This window comes from Pongo pygmaeus, chromosome 13 (genome assembly GCF_028885625.2).
Source record: "Pongo pygmaeus isolate AG05252 chromosome 13, NHGRI_mPonPyg2-v2.0_pri, whole genome shotgun sequence".
In the NCBI taxonomy this organism is placed as follows: Eukaryota; Metazoa; Chordata; class Mammalia; order Primates; family Hominidae; genus Pongo; species Pongo pygmaeus.
In genome coordinates this window covers 15,956,545-15,976,549 of record NC_072386.2, presented here as the reverse complement: position 1 = coordinate 15,976,549, position 20,005 = coordinate 15,956,545, and the positions used below count along the sequence as shown (strand labels likewise).

Sequence of the window (20,005 nt, the reverse complement as noted above, 5' to 3'; positions counted from 1 at the left end):
TGACTATTTCTTTACCTCCTGCTTTAGCTTAATTTGTATTTTAGTGAGCCCTCTACTACCTGATTGGTTGGGTGTGAGCTGAGTTACAAGCCCCATGTTTAAAGGTGGATGCAGTCACCTTCCACAGCTAGGCTTAGGAATTCTTAGTCAGGATCCTTGGGCTCCTCTTGCTGCAGCCTGTCCATGGTCCGAGTCCATCTCAGCTATGTGAGGGTGCACTCAGGGTGTTGTTAGAGTGTCTTGTGTGTGCTCGACACACCCCTACTCACTTCTATAGGACAACACAGGACACGTAATTCTTTGGTCACAGTTTTGGGTTCAGGCTGAGCTGCTTTGGACAAGTGGGGCACACTCCTGGAGAAGCCCCAGTCTAGGACACAGGCTGCCCTTCAGAGGGAGGGCTGGCTTGGGGGTGCTGCCAGCTTCCCACCACCAACTGGGCCTCAGCCCTCACAGCATTCCTGCTGAGCACTGTGGGGCACCCAGGGCGCAGGGCTGTCAAGGATCCTACAGCAGGCACACCTGTGCTGCTCGCATGAGGACCATGTCCTCACTGTGAAGGATGAAGAGCAAGGCCCTCGGGACCTGCGTCCTCAAAATACCATGCACTGCACCACTGAGAGGGGGCCTGGCGGCTGGCGGGGCCATGCAGTGAGCGCCTCCCTGTGCTGCCTGCCACTCTGGGCAACAGCCTGCAGCCCTCTGGTGATGAGGGATCCCCCCTTTTTTATGTGCACTACCCCATCATTTGTGATTGTTATGATAAATTCATTATTCCTGTGTTCATCAGGAGTTGTCACTGTGTACCCTTCTCCATGAACCTGGGCCCACTGTCCTGTCAGTATGCTGTCAGCCTTGGGGCTGGCACTGTCCAGTCTGGCCCTGGTCAGCCCTGACCTTAGCTCTCCTTTTCTGACACAGTGTCCCATTCCTTGGCCTGGCTCATCCTCCAGCTTCCTGGCAAAGTTCCTGCTCCCTGAAGCAGGAAGAGGCTGACATTAATGCCAAGGAAATGGGGCTGTGGGCCTCGGAGGACTGTGCTGCCAGGTGAGGGTGGCACTGAGCTAGCTGGCCACTCCCAGACAATGGACACAGCTGTGCTGTGGTGGGAGGGGTGGTGCAGGTGTGACCACAGCACTCTGGAGACAGTCTTCTGAGGCCTGTCAGTTGTATTGTGTCAGGGCAGGAGAGGACAGCGTCTTGTCCCCAGGAAGTGCAGTCTGGGCAGGAGACCCAGAGTGGTCATGTGTTTGGAAGGCAGCTCCAGCCCAGCTAGGGGACCAGAAAAGCCCTCCCACCTCCAGGGAGGTGTGCGCAGCTCTGCCAGGGCAGTGCCAGGTCCTGGGATGAACAAGACTCCTTGGCAGCCCAGAAAGGTCCCTGAAGGCAACAGAGACTGGGAAGAAACGCCTGATAGCCAGTGAGGACAAGGCACACGACTTGGAAAGAAACAGCTTTATTTTCTTTTTTTTTTTTTTTTTTTTTGCAGGTTCTTAAAAAGGAGTTTATTTGCAAACACACACACATGCACACCTGCACAAACCTGCACACTTTCCATTTATGTACAGATAAATCATTAGGCAGTTTTCTCAACAGGAAGTGCACAGACCTTAGCAATGTTTCTTTATCTACTTAGCATCTACTAATTTCTACTATTATAATACTTACTCTCCTGCAAATTCTCTATATGCAAAATTCTAGTACATGTGATTTTAATTCTATGTGCTTTTTACACATTAATGAGAATTGCAGTTTGAGTACATAAAAGTCACAAGTCGTTCTGAGTTATCAAATTGAAATGCACTGGAATATATATAGGAAAATCACATCTAATAATATGGGAAGCTGTCACAATATATTGTTAAGTTAGGTTAAATAAAGGACTACCAAACAATATATAAAACAAACAAGTTTTGGTAAAACTGTGAATATGCCTACAAGGGAAAAAACAGAAAGGCATGAATCAAAATGAATAACATTAGGTATCTCTGAATGGTGGCAATATAAACCAGTTCCTTATTTTTCAATGTTTGTAGTTTCTATTGATTTCCATGGAATATATATTTTAATATCTACAAGAATAAAGTAAATTTCAAGCAAAAAATATTTTGAAAATTTGTGTATAGGTCAAGCACATGAAATAATGTCCCTTACTCTGCATAATATCTAAAAATGGTTTTAAAAAAAAGATAAGCACCTCATTACATTTGCAAAGAATGGGGGTGCTATGATCTGAATGTCTGTGCCTCCCCAAAATTCGTATGTTGAAACCTAATTGCATATGGGATAGTATTAGGAGGTGGGCCTTTGGGAGAGGCGATTGGGTCATGAGGGTGGAACCCTTTTGAATGGGGTTAATGGTCTTATAAAAGAGCCTCCAGAGAGAAAACAGCTTTATTTTCAGTCTTCAACAGATAGGACAGTACTTAACTTCATCATGTGCTTTTGTGTGAATATCAAATAGCAAAATACTAGAACACAAACAGCTTACCAGATTGGAAATCAAGTACTTTTTCTATCTTGAGTGTCGTCTATCTTGGAATTTAGCTGGGTTGAAAAGTAGTGGAATTGGCTGGGGGTGGTGGCTCACACCTGTAATCCCAGCACTTTGGGAGGCAGAGGCAGGTGGATCACAAGGTCAGGAGATCGAGACTATCCTGGGTAACACAGAGAAACCCCGTCTCTACTGAAAATACAAAAAAAATGAGCCGGGCGTGGTGGTGGGCGCCTATAGTCCCAGCTACTTGGGAGGCTGCGGCAGGAGAATGGCTTGAACCCGGGAGGCAGAGCTTGCAGAGAGCCGAGATTGTACCACTGCACTCCAGCCTGGGCAACAGAGTGAGACTCCATCTGAAAAAAGAAAAAGTGGAATTATCAGGAAATGGTGTAGTGAGTCAGTCTCCAGCTGCAGGTAGGTATGCCTGGCACTGACCAGCTGCGGGCATAGATCCAGGTGGCTTAAAGCACTGAGCGGGGCAGGTGCCAGTTCTGCAGTGCCTGTAGCCTCTTCTGCCACTTGGCAAAGTTGTTCTTCATGGTCTGCTTCAGTGCAGGCAGAGTGGCACGTGCTGCCACAGGAGTGGGGCTCATAAGCAGGCTGGGGGCGGGTAGAGGGACTGTCCCCTTAAGAATCCCCAGGAGTGGAGTGTGCATCAGGACCCAGTGAGGCCACAGCCTCCTTTGCTTCTGCACTGCCACCCCTCCTTCCCCACTCCCTCTCTGGGGCCCAGGCTGCAGGGCTGCCCCTATCTGCATGCCAGTGGGACTCACCATTTCTTGGAGAGGCTCTTGGTGGAGAACTTGGGGAACTGCATGGTTTCCTGGTCCCTGGGTGAAGGAAGAGTCAGCAGTGAGCCCCAAACAGGCCCCAGGGATGGGGCGGGAGTGACCAGGCACTCACCTGGGAGAGCTAGACCCAGCCTCCTCTGGGGCTGCCTGAGGCCTCTGGCCCTTTTCCAGGAGGGACTTGAGGTACTGCAGCTGAAAGACAAGGACATCAGCATGGTGGGGCCCACAGCAGTGCCAGGCTGCCCAGGGCCACCCGCACCACCCAGGGCCTCACTTCTTGGGCCTGCAGGAGGTTGACATTCCACAACTGGCAGATGAACACGCTGCCAAAGTGTGGTGGGCTTTCACAGGTGCGGGGGCAGGGTCATTGGGGGGTGTGCTCTCATCACCTCCCAAGCACAAGGGTGGGGCTGTGTGGCAAATCCCCCCAGCCTGCTGTGAAGACAGCAGCCAACACAGTCAGGGCTGCTGCACCTTCCCCATTCAGTCAGCGGCCTCACAGCTGAGGCATAAGAGGACATAGCCCAGGGCAAGCAGCAGTGCCAGGGAGGGACCAACTCAGAACAGAGAGGCCTCAAAGAAGGCCAGCAGCAGCCAAAGCAGAATCTGGTAGCTACCCAGGAAGCACAGGCTGAGACTGGGGCCATGGGCGTGGCCGGCTGTCTGCCTCTGCCCATGGGGCTTAGCAGGTGCCTGCTGGCCAGCACAGGCTCATGACATGGTAAAGAGACGGAAGCTGCCCAGGAAGTCATCCCAGGAACACACAGCTGCCTGCCATCTGTCCTGCAAAGTGATGCACAGCGGCAGGGGGGCATGGGGTGGTGGAACCACAGGCCACCCCAGGACTGCACCGTGCACAGGGGCATCCAGAGCCCTCTCTGAAGAGGTCAGGCTGGCCCTCCTGCCCACTCTGCGGTGGGTGGCAGACGACCACCAGAAGAGCACACAGACCAAGCTGGCAATTTGTAGCTCTAAATGGGCTGCAGCTCTGGGTCCCCCTGGTACTCAATGTCAAACCTTCACAGCCAATTGATGGTCTATAAACCCAGGCCACAGGGACAGGCCAGAAAACAATGGCCCACACACAACTCTGAGGAGTGGAGCTGCATCTGTTCACGGGGGAGGAGGGAGCTGGGGACAGGTCAGGGCCCAGCCCATGTACCTCTCACCTGGTACAGACCTCCAGGGGCATGAGGATGAGTCCATCCTTACCCACGATGCAGTCGAGGAGCTGCTGCTTTCCATTCTTATCCTGGGTGGTGCCCAAGGCGAGTGTGAACTGCTTGAGCTGTGTTTCACTGAGTTGCCAGAGAGAAGTGCCTCTTCTCTCAGTATGAAAGTGAAGGGTGGGGACTGGTCTTCACCCCACCGGCCTCTTAGAAATGGCAACAAGGAGACACAGACATGACGCTCAGGGTGTGGGCCTGCCTCCCACAATACTGGCTTCATCTGAGTGGGGCCTGGGACTGGTACTTGGCTGACCACAGGCTGAGGGGGAGTGGATCCTTTGAGGAAAGGGACCCTGATGGCCGTGAGGCAGGCCCCATAGTTCATACAGGGAGTATCTGGAGCAAATACTCCAGGGCCTCCTTCAGGTACTTGTCTGTCTTCCAGACACTGTCCTGCCCCATCTTGTCTGGATCATTGGCTGGGTAGGAGCAGCCGGGGGGCTCTCTACGCACTGGTCCGAGATGGACTTGGCCATGTGCTTGGCCTGCATGATGAGCTGAGCAAGGTGCGGGACCTGTGAGGGAGGCATGGGCAGGTCACTGGCAGGATGGGCCTGTGCTGCCACCGAGGCAGGCCAGCCAGGGACCCCAAGAGTGATGCACAGCCGGACGGTTGAGCACCAGAAGGAGCAGCGTCTGCCAGAGTGCTTTTAAAGACTAAAGGATGATCTTGTAAATGTGAAATTTCCCAACCAACACTGCCTTTGTTACCAGAAAAAAATCAGACTTTACTGAAACGGGAAGATGTGGCCTAAACGCTATGCCAGCCTCCCTCCTTCCTGCTGGAACACAGCACTCCCCAGGCTCTGCTCAGCCCCACGGCTCCGGGGACCCTGAGGATGGGTGCCAGTGACCCACTCACCAGGATGCGGGCCTCTGCCCCCGAACATTCGAGTGTGTTTACAGTCCTGGTCCTCCAGGCTGTAGACGTGGCTCTTCACCTTGAAGGACGCATCAGTGACTGCTGGCGGCCACTGTGACAGGAAGCTGCTGGTGAATGTGGGGACCTTGAAGAGCCAGTGCTTGTTGCGGGGGCGGTGACAAGCTCTGGCTGCAGGAACAGCTGCTTACTTGGAAGTCAGGAGATGTACCTGGTGCCCACTTCCAGGGGTAGAGTATCCGGCTACTGCCTGTGAAATTCTGGGGTGTTTCTGAGGTGTCTGGGGAGCCATGACCGAAGGGTGTCCTCCTAAGGCCCTGTCTGGCCGCATCTCCCGTGCAATAGGTGGTTGACATGGGGAGGGTGGGCAGGGCAGCTGGTGGTTCACAAAGAGCCCCCCAGCAGTGTTTGCAGGAGGCAAACACCAGGAGGAGTGATAGAAGCCAACGCCCAACCCAGCCAGGACAAACAGCAGAGACCAGGCTTGCCTCCTGAGACAGCCACCAGGAATCACCAGGGAGAAACGGGGCTGCAGCTTGGACTGCAGCCCCCCTCTGTGGGCACATCTGCAGCCCCTCACTCAGTGCCTGGTGGCTGCAGGGCAGGCGGGGTCCAGCCGGTCTCACACTTCACCTTGCAGATGTGTCCCAGGAGTCTCCACAGCACCCTTTGCCAGGGCCCACTTTGAGCACATGAGTCTGTTGCAGAGCTGCCACCCACCAGCAAAGGGCCTGGCCCCGGTCTGGCTGGGTCAGGATCTGCCAGGCTTGCCCAGGCTGAGGATTTACCTTTTTGGATCATCTTGGCCAGGTTGGGCTGGGCAAAGACTTTGGCCATTCAGAACATGATGAGTGCATGCTTGGGGCTGACCAAGTCTGTGGGGAGCTCCTGGTTCAGGAACCCCACGAAGAGCTTGGTGTACATCAGGTTCTTCTGGACAAAGGGCGCCCTGGGGAATGAGGTGGCAGGTCGGGGCCAGTCCTCCCCCTGGGGGAGGGGCTGCACTAGTCCATGCCTCTAAGACCCCTGCTTGTCCCTGGGCTTCCAAACTCTCCCTGGCCGAGGCGATAGGGTGTCAGATGATAGCTCATGGGGCCGCGGGTGGGCAGAAAGGGCAGGTCGGAGGCAGGTGAGACCCAGGCCCTCTGAGGACACTGCATCCTTAGCAAGGCTGAGGTCCCTTTCCAAGAGGACTGAGGCCACCATTGGCAGAGGCCAGCTCAGAGCCAGAGGGGGGTGAGGGAGGATCCCCCAGAGGATTCAAAGGGAAAGGGCACAAGGGAAGAGGTCGATGGCCAGGCCAGGTGCCACAGAAGCCTGGGGGTCTGCCACAAGGATCACACAGGAGATGAGGGGAAAGTGGCCACTGCTTTGCTCTGTGCTGCTGGGGGTCAAAGGATACTTTGGGGGTCATTGAGCATTTGTCTGGGCCAGAAGGTGGAGGGGACAGGGCAGGATGGGACACCCACTGCTTCCATGAGAAACCAATTCTAGGGCCTGGCAAAGTTGAGCCTAGGAAGGGCTGGTCTGCTCCACAAAGCAGGGCCTGGGAGAGGGGCCCAGGAGGCCACTGGGATCAGGGCCAGACTGACCCCAGCACAGGCCGCTGGCTTGGCCTCCACCCACTGCAGCAACGTCCATCCTGGGGAGCCAGTGGCATGGCTGTGAGGAGAGGAGCTGAGGCTCACCGTTTCTTCAACACACACCAGGAATGGGAGTCACTGCCTGGAGCCTGCTTGTCAGGCGCATACCACCATGGCTGCAGGTAGCTCAGCCACATTTCTAGGACCTGTGGGAGGGGGTGTGAGCTGAGAGCCCAGTGGCTGGGGGCCAACTCCTCCATTGGCCTGGAGTCCAGGTCCCAGGCAGCAGCTGGGTGGGACTGACTCTTCCCACTTCCCCCAGAGGGCACAGGAGACTCACACAGCCCTGTGAGGTTTGGCTCTCTTGCTGGCCCTTCAGAAGCCAGGCCATGGGTGCGCTTTTCCCAGCCCAGGGGGTCCAGTGCTCCCTGGCTGGGTAAGGGTAGGAACCTGCTTGGCAGCAGACAGGTGGGACAGGGCAGGGCTTTCCTGTACCTGAGGGTTGGCTTTGGAAACTGAAACAGAACCATGTAGCCCTCCAAGAGCCCCCTCCTCTTCAAGGCCTCGTGACAACACTTGTTCTCCTCATCCACCCCAGGGGACCTCCCTCGTTAGGGTACACAGCGGACACAGGCACACGTGTGACAGGGCTGATACTCACAGCTCTGAACAATGCGTCCAGGGGTCAGTGGCCAAAGCAACGCTGCAAGAAGGAGTTTCTGCCGGATGAACCTCAGGATGGTGGCCCTGCAGAGAATAGGGAGGGTCACCTGCTGCTTGCCTGGTAAGGAGGCCTTGCTCATAGATGAGCCCAGGGCTCAGCAACAAGGGTTGGATCTGCTGGGGGAGAGCACCATGCACCTCTGAGAGGTAAGAGATGACCTTAGCACCATTCCTCAGAGGAAGAAACCAAGGTTCAGAGAGGTCAGGGAACATCCCAGAAACACAGCACAGGTGGCCAAGCCAGTGCAACTTATGCACACACCACCTCAGTCTCACACAAATAGCCCACTCTGCTGGCCCTGGTGGGTGGGAGTCGGGGCCACCCCAGCCCTTCTCCAGACAGGGATGGGGAGGAACAAGAGATGGCAGCACGGTAGGGCCTCTCTGGCCAGTCTGGAGAGAGGCTCTGGGAGCCAGAGATCAGCTGGCAGCCCTGCCGGGCCATCTGGACAGGGTGAAAAAGCAGCTGCCTAGCCCTCCAGAGGCCTCACATCCTATGTGAGCAGGAAGGGACTCCCCTCACCCTGTCCCCCACCATGCCCTGGGGTGAGGTCGCTATGGGTGACGCCTGAAGAGGGGTAAGAGGAGGAGACAGCAGCTGCAAGAAGCCGCAAGGGCCACCCACTATTTCAACTCCTCCAGGGGGCTGGTGGAGTGGGAGTGGGAGGAGAGCGAGGCCTGCTCTGACTTCAGGCTTTTGGCAAAGACATGCAGATGCTTCAGCAGCAGGTGCACCACCAGCACATGCTCCTCAGTGGGCCCGAACCACTGCTAGGTGGAGGAAGAGAGGGTCAGGGATGGGAAGGACTGCGGTGCCCACGGCACTCAGCCTCCAGGTCTGACCACATCCTGCCCTGGGCCATTTGCTCTGCTTCCCCACAGGAGGCATGAGATGAGCCAGGCCGGCAGTGGGGCCACCGTGCCCTGGGACACCACTGTGCCTGGCACCCAGCAGATGTACCTTGCACTGCTTGGTCTAAACTGCAACCAGCTCGTGGTAGGGAAGCACTTGGCCTAACACCCACAGAGCCCACCCTGGGGAGGGCTCGCTAAGCAGACACATCTGCAGGGGGTCTCCCAGCCCTGACCCCTCCCCCTCCCCACTGCTGTGCACCTGCAGTGGGTGGCACAGGATAGACCTCACCAGGCTGTGCCCTTGGGCACTGCTTGACCCTCAGGGCAGGAGAAGGCCAGTGTCACCCCCAAGCTCTAGACCCAGGGTCTCCCACCTGCCTCCCAAGTGTGTGCAGAAAGCACACGGAACCCAGGCGCGGTGCCTCAGACCTGGAATTCCAGCACTTCGGGAGGCCAAGACAGGAAGATCGCTAATGCCGGGAGTTTGAGATTAGCCTGGGCAACACAGGGAGACCCTGTCTCCACAAAAGATTTTTAAAAGTTAGCTGGGTGTGGTGGTGCATACCTATAGTCTTAGTGACTCAGGAGGCAGGGGTGGGAGGATCACTTGAGCCCAGGAGTTCGAGGGTGCAGTAAGCTAGGATCATGCCACTGCACTCCAGCCTGGGTGACATAGTAAGGCCCTGTTGAAAAAATAAAACCCCATGGCTTCACTTTCTTCCCCAATTCCTTCCACCTGCTCCTCATCCCAGACATAGCCTGACTAGGGCTCAGCCCAGGAGAAGCTCCAGGCATCACTTCCTCTGTTGCCCATGGACCTGTGGTCAGGAAAGCCCCAAGACAAGAGCACTGTCAAGTGTATAAGCCAAACTTTTGATCTGCAACACACAAGCAGGATCCTGGAGACCTAGCCAGAGAGGAAAGCCTTTTTGCTGGCTGTGGGCTTCCTCTGGTTGCTCAGCATTAGGAGGGCAGGTGGGAGCATCCACTGGATGAGGGCAGGGGAATGGGGGCACTGAGGGTGGGATGTGAGTCTGAGTGGACATGCTCGCCTCTCCACGCTTGCCCCCCAGCCCTTTGGGCCTCAACACATCTGTGCTGCTGAGGCTGGTGTAGGGCATGGCCTCCAGGTATATCCTGGGATGCTGCAGATCTTGCAGGGGTCACTGCCCACATCACAATCCACTCAAGTCTCTGTCAGAAAAATGTCCCACAGGTCCAGGTGACACCCCGCAGATAGTGGCTGAGTCTGAAGATCGAGCTATGGGGTGAGGGGTATTTTCTTCTTTCTTGAGACAAGGTCTCACTCTGTCACCCAGGCTGGAATGCAGTGGCGTGATCTCGGCTCACCATAGCCTCTGCCTCCTGGGCTCAAGGGATTCTTCCACCTCAGCCTTCTGAGTACCTGGGACCACAGGTACATACCACCACACCTGGTTAATTTTTGTATTTTTTTTTTTTTTTTGTAGACACAGGGGTCTTGCCATGTTGCCCAGGCTGGTCTCAAACTCCTGAGCTCAAGCAATCTGCCTGCCTCACCCTCTCAGAATGCTGGGATTACAGGCATGGGCCACCATGCCCTGCTATTTACTTCTATTTATCTATACTGTTAGGTCTTTGGGCAATAAATTTGCGCTGTTTTGGAAGGATGGACTAGGCATGGTGGCTCATGCCTGTAATCCCAGCACTTTTGGGAGGCTGAGGCAGGCAGATCACTTGAGGTTAGGAGTTTGAGACCAGCCTGGCCAACATGGTGAAACCCTATCTCTACTAAAAATACACAAATTAGCCGGGCATGGTGGCATGCACCTGTAATCCCAGCTGCTAAGGAGGCCGAGGCAGGAGAATCGCTTGAACCCAGGAGTTGGAGGCTGCAGTAAGCCGAGATCATGTCACTGCACTCCAGCCTGGGCAACAGAGGGTGACTCCATCTCAAAAAAGAAAGGAAAATAAAAAGAAGAAAGGAGAGAAGTATGAGATGTAATACTTGTACCTATACTGCCTGACTAGAAGAGCACCAGCAGGGTGGGTCCAGCGTCCTTCTCCAGTCTCAGCCCTGGCCATCCTTCTGATCCTGACCTGGGATCCTGAGTCATGACATCCTCCTTACAGTCAGGGGAGCAGATGACCTCCACATGGGAACTGGAAACCCGCCTTCCCCGACTGGTGCACTCACCCCATCTCACCTGGTCCTTCAGAAGAGTATGGAGGGCTCACTGCCCCTGCCCCCAGCAGTCACATGGAACCCTCTCACGCTATTTTTCCACAGGTTTGCTGAGCCAAACTTCTCCCCAAGCTTTGCACCCATCCTGGGCCACATTCCCACATGGAGTCCCCGGTTACAGTTGCACCTGTTTGCTTCTTAAGGATGTGTCCGCAAAGCCCCACGTTTCCTACTTGGCCCAGCCTTATAGTACCTCAGCTCACCCCGCATGGGCCTCACTAGTCACCCCTCCCACCATAGGGTTTGCCAGATACTTCCTGGACACTGCCTTCCCCACCTGGCCCTAGCCCCCTGGTCCCTCGTCTGCGTGGCTCCTGCAGAATAGGGTGTCCCCATGTGCTGCAACTGCCATCCCAGCCCACCAGCACTCGGGGCCCAACACGTTCTCTAATCTTGTGCTCAAATTCCCATTCATGTGTGCTCCTTACTGGCTGGCTGCGAGCACCACTTGTCTCTCCCTGCTCTCACGGATCTGTTAACTCTGCCATCCCTGAAGTCCCCTACGGTCTGAACTTTGCTTCACTGACCCCAAATCCATCCACACACTTGTCATTCCTGCCTAGACAGCCACAACCTCTATGAGGTCACCACTTAAACTCATCCATTTCTGAAGGTGTGTATGAGTGGCCAGAGCTCCCCAGGTGAAGGCTGGGCCCTGGCTGGGCTGTCAAGGACTGACAGCCTCTGTGGGCTATAGGGTCAAGCCCCAGATTCTTCCCATCCCCCTGCCTCACACATAGGCTCTGGGTCACAGCACCTCCAGACAGACACTTCTGAAGAAGGCAGAAACCACACCACCCGGAAGTCCCAGGCCTCTGTATCTTCCCAAGTGCCAAACCCTGCAGAGTTGGGGTGAATCTGGCCACTGCAGAGGCCTGACGACTCCAGCTCTTCAAACCTGGGCCAAGCACGGGGCCCCCAACACCAGAGAGCTTGTGACACCTCCACTGGCTGGGAGCCTGGCCAGCCAGGGCCATACACCTCATTCTGCCTCATAGTCACACTCCTGCCCACACCAGGCTACTCTGCAAAGCCAGGGGCCAGGCCAAGCTGGACGCTGACCCCCGCCTCTTCCCAATACAGGAGTTTCATTCTGCCTCGATCTAGACTCTCGAGTCACCTGTGGCTGGACCCTTGCTTTGCCAGGCACGGACATGCAATCCGGGCAAGGGTAAGGGAACAGAGGACCACAGCCAGTACGTGGTAGGCTGTGAAGAACCTGGAGGCTAAGTTGGGCGGGGCTGTGAAGGGTGCTGGAGACAGTAGTGCAGAATCTCCAGCTGAGAGAACCAACAGAGAAGCAGGAAGACACAGAAGAGCAAGGACAAGAGGTTGGGGTGGGGAAGGGGAGAGATGGGACCAGACATGGGAGGGCAAAGTGGAGAGAGAAAGCAATGAGAATGAGGCTGGAAGTGAGGAGAAAAAAACACTACAGTCAGTGACAATCCAAACACAGTCCCAGCAGCCATGGGTCAGTGCAGGACCCCCCCGCCACAGCCAGGCCAGGGCTGTGGCCACACACTCATCAGCCTTGGAGGCCCGGGCAGAGAGACCCTCCAGGTCACCTGGGTGGCCACTCAATGTTGCTGGGGCCTAAAGGCCTCTCCAGTTCATTAGAAGGGCCCAACTCACTGCCCTTCCAGATGGGACCCACTCTCCCCAGTGACTCAGGCCACACTATGTCACACATGCACATCAGAGGTCGTCAAGGGCCTTGGGCCCTCACTGGCACATGCTGCCAGCCACCAAGACCTCAAGATCCTGGGGCTCAGAAAAGAAAACCAGTGGGGCATATTCCAGGAGGTGGACTCCACCCAGAAAAGACTGGATTTCCCTGGGTTGTCTTGAGAAATTTAGGACATGATCAGTTCCTATGTGTCTAAAACCCAATCAATGTTCCCTCCATGAGTGGCTGTCTGAGAAGTAAGGATGAGCACAGGTCTCCTTAGGACACAAGGCCCTGCCCTCCACTGCTACAGTCTGGAGGTCAGCTGAGGTGTGCACATCAGTTCTGACTCTAGGAGGCATCCTCTCCTACAGCACCAGAAACTTCATCCTCCAGATATGGCAGGCTTCCAAGGGCAGGAGCCCCCAAGGATCTGGCCAGAACCACACACACCCACAGGTAGCAGGAGCCTGACGCTCAGCTGGCTCCCATCCAGGACCCTCCAACCTACACGCCCCACAGCACTGTGGCCTGCCAAAGCACCTCTTCAGTCTAGCACAGCCAGAGCCAGCCTGGCACACATCCTGCCCTGACAGCACCATGCCTTCTGTCCAAGCAGTGCATCCACTGGGGTCCATATCAGGAGAGATCAGAACACACCTATTAGACATCAAGACAAGCAGAGTAGGGTGGGAAAGAGCAGGGCAGGGAGGTGTTCTCCACAGCCTTCCTCTGCCATACCTGGGGCTCGGGCAGGAATCAGACATACAGTTCCCCCTGTGTGGTGCGTCCACACTTGCAGAAACACAGCGGCCTGCAGCACTGTGGCCATCCTTCCTGCCCACAGGGCCATCAGGGAGCAAGCACACACCCTGGACTCAACCAGGGCGAGGAGGATGACCCCAGGAATCTCAGTCCGTGCATCCAGAAATAAGGGCTAGCAGGAATGGGCAGGGATTTCTGTATGGCAGGTGCAGCACAGACCCGGGAAAGGGTCCTTAGGGGACACAGACATTCATAGTTGCCTTTCTCTGACTGCCACCCACCTAGTTTTCAAGAGTAAGTGAATATGGGGAAGAAAGGAAAGGCACCTCCTACCCTCTACAGGGACAGCCACCTGTTCTTCCCTCTGGCCCGTGAGGACACAATCTTCACAGGTGACAGCCCAGAAGAGCCTTTCTGGCTAGCCTTTGAAAGATGTGTTTCCACTCACTCAGAAGACAGAAGAAGCAACAGGAACACACTGCTACAATGTAGCAGTCCCCGCCCCTGCCAGGCAGAACCACATGCAGGCACACTGAGTGTCCCGGAGCCCCGCGGGAGGAATGGGCCCTGGGAACAACCAGGCCCCCAGGCACTGGCCAGGCACACGCAGCTAGTCTGCTCTGGAAGCAGAAAGGGCACTGCAGGCTCTTTGTGACTCAGGAGGACGAAGATGGGGCCCTCAGCTTTTCCCCATTCTCCCATGTGATACTGAGGGTGAGGATTTGGGGGACCCTGTGCTCTGAGACAGCCTCCACACTGCAAAGCCTGGCTCCGTAGAACTGGCTGCAGAGACCGTGGCAGAAGCAGACCCACAGCTCTTCCCCAAAATCAGAGGAAAAGTGACAGGATGCTCTTCTGAAGTTCAATTCCATCAACCACAGAGCCTTTATTCTGGAGGAAGCCCTCAAGAATTTTGTTAGTGACAAAGCCAAAGTCCCCAAAGCACAATGATGCACAGACACTGTGGGCACCAGACTGCGTGGCTGATGCTGCTTCAGCCAGAGTCCTGGATGTGCGTGAGTCAAGCTGCTCCATGGAGGGTGACCGACTGGGGATCTACCACATTCTCACTCTGACCAGTCCAGAGGGATGTTAGCCCCATGGACAGCAACAACAGGAGCGACCCAGGGCCTCCGCCACCTCCATGCATCTGTGAGTCGCATGCTTCCCAGAGAGCGAACAGGGAGAGGTGAGGCAGAGGGAGAAAAAGCAGGCCAGGCCACATGCAGGAGGGCACCAGGCCCCATCCACCATGAGAAAGGCTGCTTGTTCATGCTCTGGAGGAGGTGGGGGAATAGGGGAGACAGGCAAAGGAGGCTCCAGGTCACCATAGTGGGCAGGCGTCTGCCCCAGGCAACCACTTCATGGGAAAACACAAAGTTGCTGCTGATGGTCAAGGAGACAGACGAGAATGGGCTCCCAGAGATGTCACGGCTCCCCCACACCCAGAGCAAGAGCACCACAGCCTCATGTGTTCCCCTGCCAGGGAGGGGGCTCCAGAGAGACCAGGCCTCAAGTGTCTACACATCAGGGTGCCACGCCCCCTGCCCTCCACCGGGAACTAGAGAACTATGCCCACCTCTTGTTTGGCTTCTGAGTGAGGGGTGGGTGGTGAGTCTCTATTCCCACCATCCAGCCTGTGCAATCTCACTCAGGATAAGAAGCAGCAGGGTGAGCAGGGTCAGAAGCAGGAGGTGGGAACAAAAACTGTGGAAACATACCTTGGCATGCGGGGACTGCATTTTTTGGCACATCTCCAAGGAATACTGGTGAAGCCACATTTCAACAAAAGCCTGCAAAAAGGCATTAGCTAGTCAAATTATTCAACAAAAGCCTGCAAAAAAGCATTAGCTAGTCAAATTATTCTCAACAATGGTGCCACGACCGTTCAGTGGGGAAAGGACAGTGCCCCCAACAAGAGAACTGGGAGCACAGAATAGCCACGTGCAGAACAGTAAAGCTGGGTCCTTCCTTCACACCATCACCAAAAACTGAAAGTCGGTAAGCAGCCCAAGGACAAGAACTAAAACCATAAACTCTCAGAAGAAAACACAGGAGATAGCTTCATAACACTGGATTTGGTGGTGATTAATTAAATATGACACCCAAAGCACAGGCAACAAAAGAAAAAAAAAAGACAAGCAGACTTCATCAAAATCACTCAGGTATCAAAAGATACTACTGATAGAATAAAAAAGCAACCAGCGGATGTCGTGGCTCATGCCTGTCGTCCCAGCACCTTGAGAGGCTGAGACAGGTGGATCACTTGAGGCCAGGAGTTCAAGATCAGCCTGGCCAACATAGTGGAAATCTGTCTCTACAAAAAATACAAAAATTAGCTGGGTGTGGTAGGACACACCTGTAGTCTCAGCTACTTGGGAGTCTGAGGTGGGAGGATCGCTTGTTCCCAGTAGTTTGAGGCTGCAGTGAGCTGAGATTGTGCCACTGCACTCCAGCCTCGGCAACAGAGTGAGACCCTGTCTCAAACAAAAAAGAAAAACAGAAGCAACTCAAGTGTCCACTGGGAGATGAATGGATACACATAATGTGGTACATCCACACAGTGGAACACTATTCAGTCTTAAAAAGGAAGGACATTCTGACACAGTTGGTAACATGGATTAATCTTGAGTCCATTTTGCTAAGTGAAGCATGCTAGTCACACAAATCAGTACTGTGTTTCTGCAGATCTAGGAGTCAAATCTGTAGAAACAGAAAGCAGAATAGTGATTGCCCGGGGCTGGGTGGGGAATTGTTTAATGGTTCGGTTTCTTTTTTGGTTGTTGTTAAAAGATATGGGGTCTCATTATGTTGGCCAGGCTGGTCTCAAACTTCTGGCCTTGAGCAATCCCTCCCTTCTTGGCCTCCCAAAGTACTGGGATTACAGGTGTGAGGCCTCCATGCCAGAGCTGATTCAGTTTCAAGTTTTGCAAGGTGAAAAGCATTCTGGAGATGGGATGCGCAGCAGCGTGAACGTACTTAACACTACTGACTGTACACTTGGAAATGGTTAAGACAGTACATTTTATGGTATGTATATTTTAAAATTAAAATTTCTTTCTTAATTAAACAAAAAGGGCCGGGTGTGATGGCTCACACCTGTAATCCCAGCACTTTGGGAGGCCGAGGCAGGCGGATTGCCTGAGGTTAGGAGTTCGAGATCAGCCTGAACCAACATGGTGAAACCCAATCTCTACTAAAAATGCAAAAATTAGCTGGGCATGGCAGTGGATGCCTGTAATCCCAGCTACTCGAGAGACTGAGGCAGGAGAATTACTTGACCCAGGTGGAGGTTGCAGTGAGCTGAGATCTCACCATTGCACTCCAGCCTGGGTGACAGAGACTCCATCTAAAAAAAAAAAAAATTAATGCTTTGGTCTGGAAAACAACAGAACCTTCCAGTTCTGCCCTGTAAGCCTGTGTCATGGTCTCCTGCCCACTTCACAGCCAGCACAGCCCACAGTCCACACACCCGAGAGCCATCTGGGCACCATGGCCCCCTCTGAACAAGAGTGATGGTTCCTACCATTCCACCCCTGGAGGAAGCTGTGAAATGACATGGAGGCTTCAAAAAGCACAGCACCCCACATACTAGGAGTTCTGTACAAGGTGGGAGAAATAATCCTATCTTATCTACATGCCAGGCTGTCAACAGTGAGGCTGTGGCTACCAGGTCAGCCCTAGGGTCCAGTGTAAGAAGAAGCACCTGCCAAATCTTTCTAAGGTGTGCCTAGAAGACACAGCCAGGACCTGAGAGACGGCCAGCACTCAGGAAGCGAGCCAGCCCACACCATCCTGAGAGGCTGCAGCCCCTCTGGGCAGACAGGGGACTCTGTCATCTACTACTCACATCCTCTGAATCAATTGAAGGCCTGTGGAGGCTGCACAGACCCCTCACCACTCAGTCATAAAAATGCTACTGGGGCAGGGCTGTATATCCACATGGTGGTAATCACAGGAAACATCTCCAGCAACACAGGAGATGGACACTAAAAGACTCTGCAACAATTATATCACCATGGGCAAAATGAAACAACTCCCATGGACAGGGGATCCTGGGATGAAAAACACTGTCAATGACATATGATTTATTTTATGCTTTCTAAATGTCATAGCAGGAAAATATCAACAATTTAGAATTAGCCCCTGGCTGAGGGGCCGTCTCTGGGACTCTCCTGCACATAGTGGAAGGTGGCTGAACACTTCTTTCTTTTCTTTTCTTTTGCAGTGGCACAATCTCAGCTCACTGCAGCCTCTGCCTCCCAGTTCAAGTGATTCTCCTGCCTCAGCCTCCTGAGTAGCTGGGACTACAGGTGGCTGCCAGCATGCCTGGCTAGTTTTTGTATTTTTACTAGAGACAGGGTTTTACCATGTTCACCAGGCTGGTCTCCAACTCCTGACCTCAGGTGATCCACCCACCTCAGCCTCCCAAAGTGCTGGGATTACAGGTGTGAGCCACCGTGCCCACTGGCTGAACAGTTTCTTTTGAAACAGAAGTTAAGACCAGCCCAGCTCTCACTGGGACAGAGTTTCTGACCTCCAGATCTCATGGGAGGTGGGGTCTGCATTCACAGACGTCTGATGAGAGATATTTCGCTTCAGGAGGCTAGTGTGGTGGAGGCTGTAGGAAGCAAAGGGCATGGCTGGTGTCCTGAGGGAGACACAGAAACAAGTCCAAGTTACAGGCTGCTGCTGGCCTAGCCAGGGGCAATCTGGACATCAAAATCAATGGCAGTAGGGACTGACTGCAACTTGTTCAATAGCACAATGCTCCCCCTTGCCCCGTGATCCACACTGATATCCCTGAATAAATAAATAGCAAAGAGGAGTGTTCCTTACCACAGAGTGACCACAGACACACTAATCAATGTAGGAGGGATGAAGTTAGAGAGCCACCATTTGGCAACTGCCCTATTAAGAGCTGATTTGGTCCAGAATCAACACTGAGGTCACGCATGGGGGCGCATACCTGTAATCTCAGCACTTTGGGAGACCAAGGCAGGAGGATTTCTTCAGACCAGGTATTTGAGACCAGCCTGGGCAACAAAGTGAGACCCTGTCTCTAGAAAACCATTAAAACATAAAATAACTGGGCATGGTGGTGTATGCCTGTAGTCCTAGGTACTTAGAAGGCTGAGGAGGGAGAATGGCTTGGGCCCAGGAGTTGAGGCTACAGTGACATATAATCATGCCAACTTCACTCCAGCCTGGGGTGACAGAGCAAGACCCTGTTTCTAAATACGAAATTTCCAGCCTGGGCAACATGGCAAAACACTGTCTCTACAAAAATACAAAAATTAGCCAGGTGTGGTGGTGCCTGCTAGTAGTCCCAGATACTTAGGGGGCTGAGGCGGGAGGATCACTTGAGCCCAGGAGGTTAAGACTGCCGTGAGCCAAGATCACACCACCTCACTCCAGCCTGGGGTGAGAAAACAACACCCTGTCTCAAAATAAAATTAATTTGAAAAAAGGAGAGAATCAACAGTAGATGCTAATAGTAGTGATAATTACAAAGTCTCCATACATCTTCCTGGTAAATCGTCATTACCATTTTTTTTGACAGGGTCTTATTCTGTTGCCCATGCTGGAATGCAATGATGCAATCACAGCTCACTGCAACCTCAACCTCCTAGACTTAGGCCTCCCAAGTGGCTGGGACCACAGGTGCACACTGCCATGCCTGACTAACGTTTTCCTTTTTAGTAGAAACAAAGTCATGTTGTGTTGTCCAGGCACTGATTACTAATTTTTTTTTGAGATAAGATCTCGCTCTGTAGCCCAGACTGGAGTACAGTGGCATGATCTTGGCTCACTGCCACCTCTACCTCTAGGGTGAAAGTGATCCTCCCACCTCAGCCTTCGAAGCAACTGGAATTACAAGTGCATGCCACCATGCCTGATGTAAATTTTGGGTAGAGATGAGGTTTTGCTATGTTGTCCGGGCTGGTCTTGCACTCCTGAACTCCAGTGACTTCCCCTGCCTTGGCCTCCCAAAATGCTGGCGTTACAGGCATGAGCCACCACGCCTGGCTTCATTACTATTTAATCTGGGCACAAAGTATTTATTTTACAGAGACAAACCAGGCCGACACTCTTTTGCCCAGTGATAAAGCTAACATCACCAGCAATGGGGCAAAGGGGCACTGCAGGCCTCCTGATGAGACACTTGGCAAGGACCAGATGTCCCGCTGCAGTGCTATTGCCAACAAAGCCCAAGCTGATAGACAGCCCAAGGGGCGGCCCCAGGCAAGCCCCAGCAAATATCAGACAGCCCAAAGGGTGGCCACATGCTTTGGAGGGGTCAGGATCAGGGAAGACAGAAAGGCCGAGGGACGATTCTGACTGAAGGGGACTAGAAACATCACTGCACACAGTCGGTGAGGCTGTGCCGGACCCCAACTGGGTAACGGGCATGAGTGGAGTACCTAGTAATGAACCCCAAGTGGGCTCTGATGAGTAGGTGTGGCCTAGTAGCAATACTAAATTTCTGGTGTGGTTATAAGCACTGTGAATATATAGGATAATGCATTCATTTCTAGTAAATATACTGAAATATTAACAGGTCAAGGGGTGTCGTATCCTGTAGCTTACTCATATTGGCTTAGGGAAAAAAAACACACACAATAGAGATGGGATAAAACAGATGCAGCAAAGTGTTAGCAATTTGGAAATCTGGGTGAAGCATCTATGAAAGTGTTTTGTTTTGTTTTTTTTCTTTTTTTGGTTGAGACAAGATCTTATCCTGTTACCCCAGGCTAGAGTGCAGTGGCACAATCATAGCTCACTGTAACC

At 53.6% G+C, this 20,005-nt stretch overlaps 1 pseudogene; it reads right to left on the bottom strand.

Annotated features, from left to right (window-relative positions):
• Nucleotides 1-3,771: 3,771 nt before the first annotated feature.
• Nucleotides 3,772-14,994, bottom strand: LOC129044420 (sphingomyelin phosphodiesterase 4-like; annotated as a pseudogene).
• Nucleotides 14,995-20,005: the final 5,011 nt, after the last annotated feature.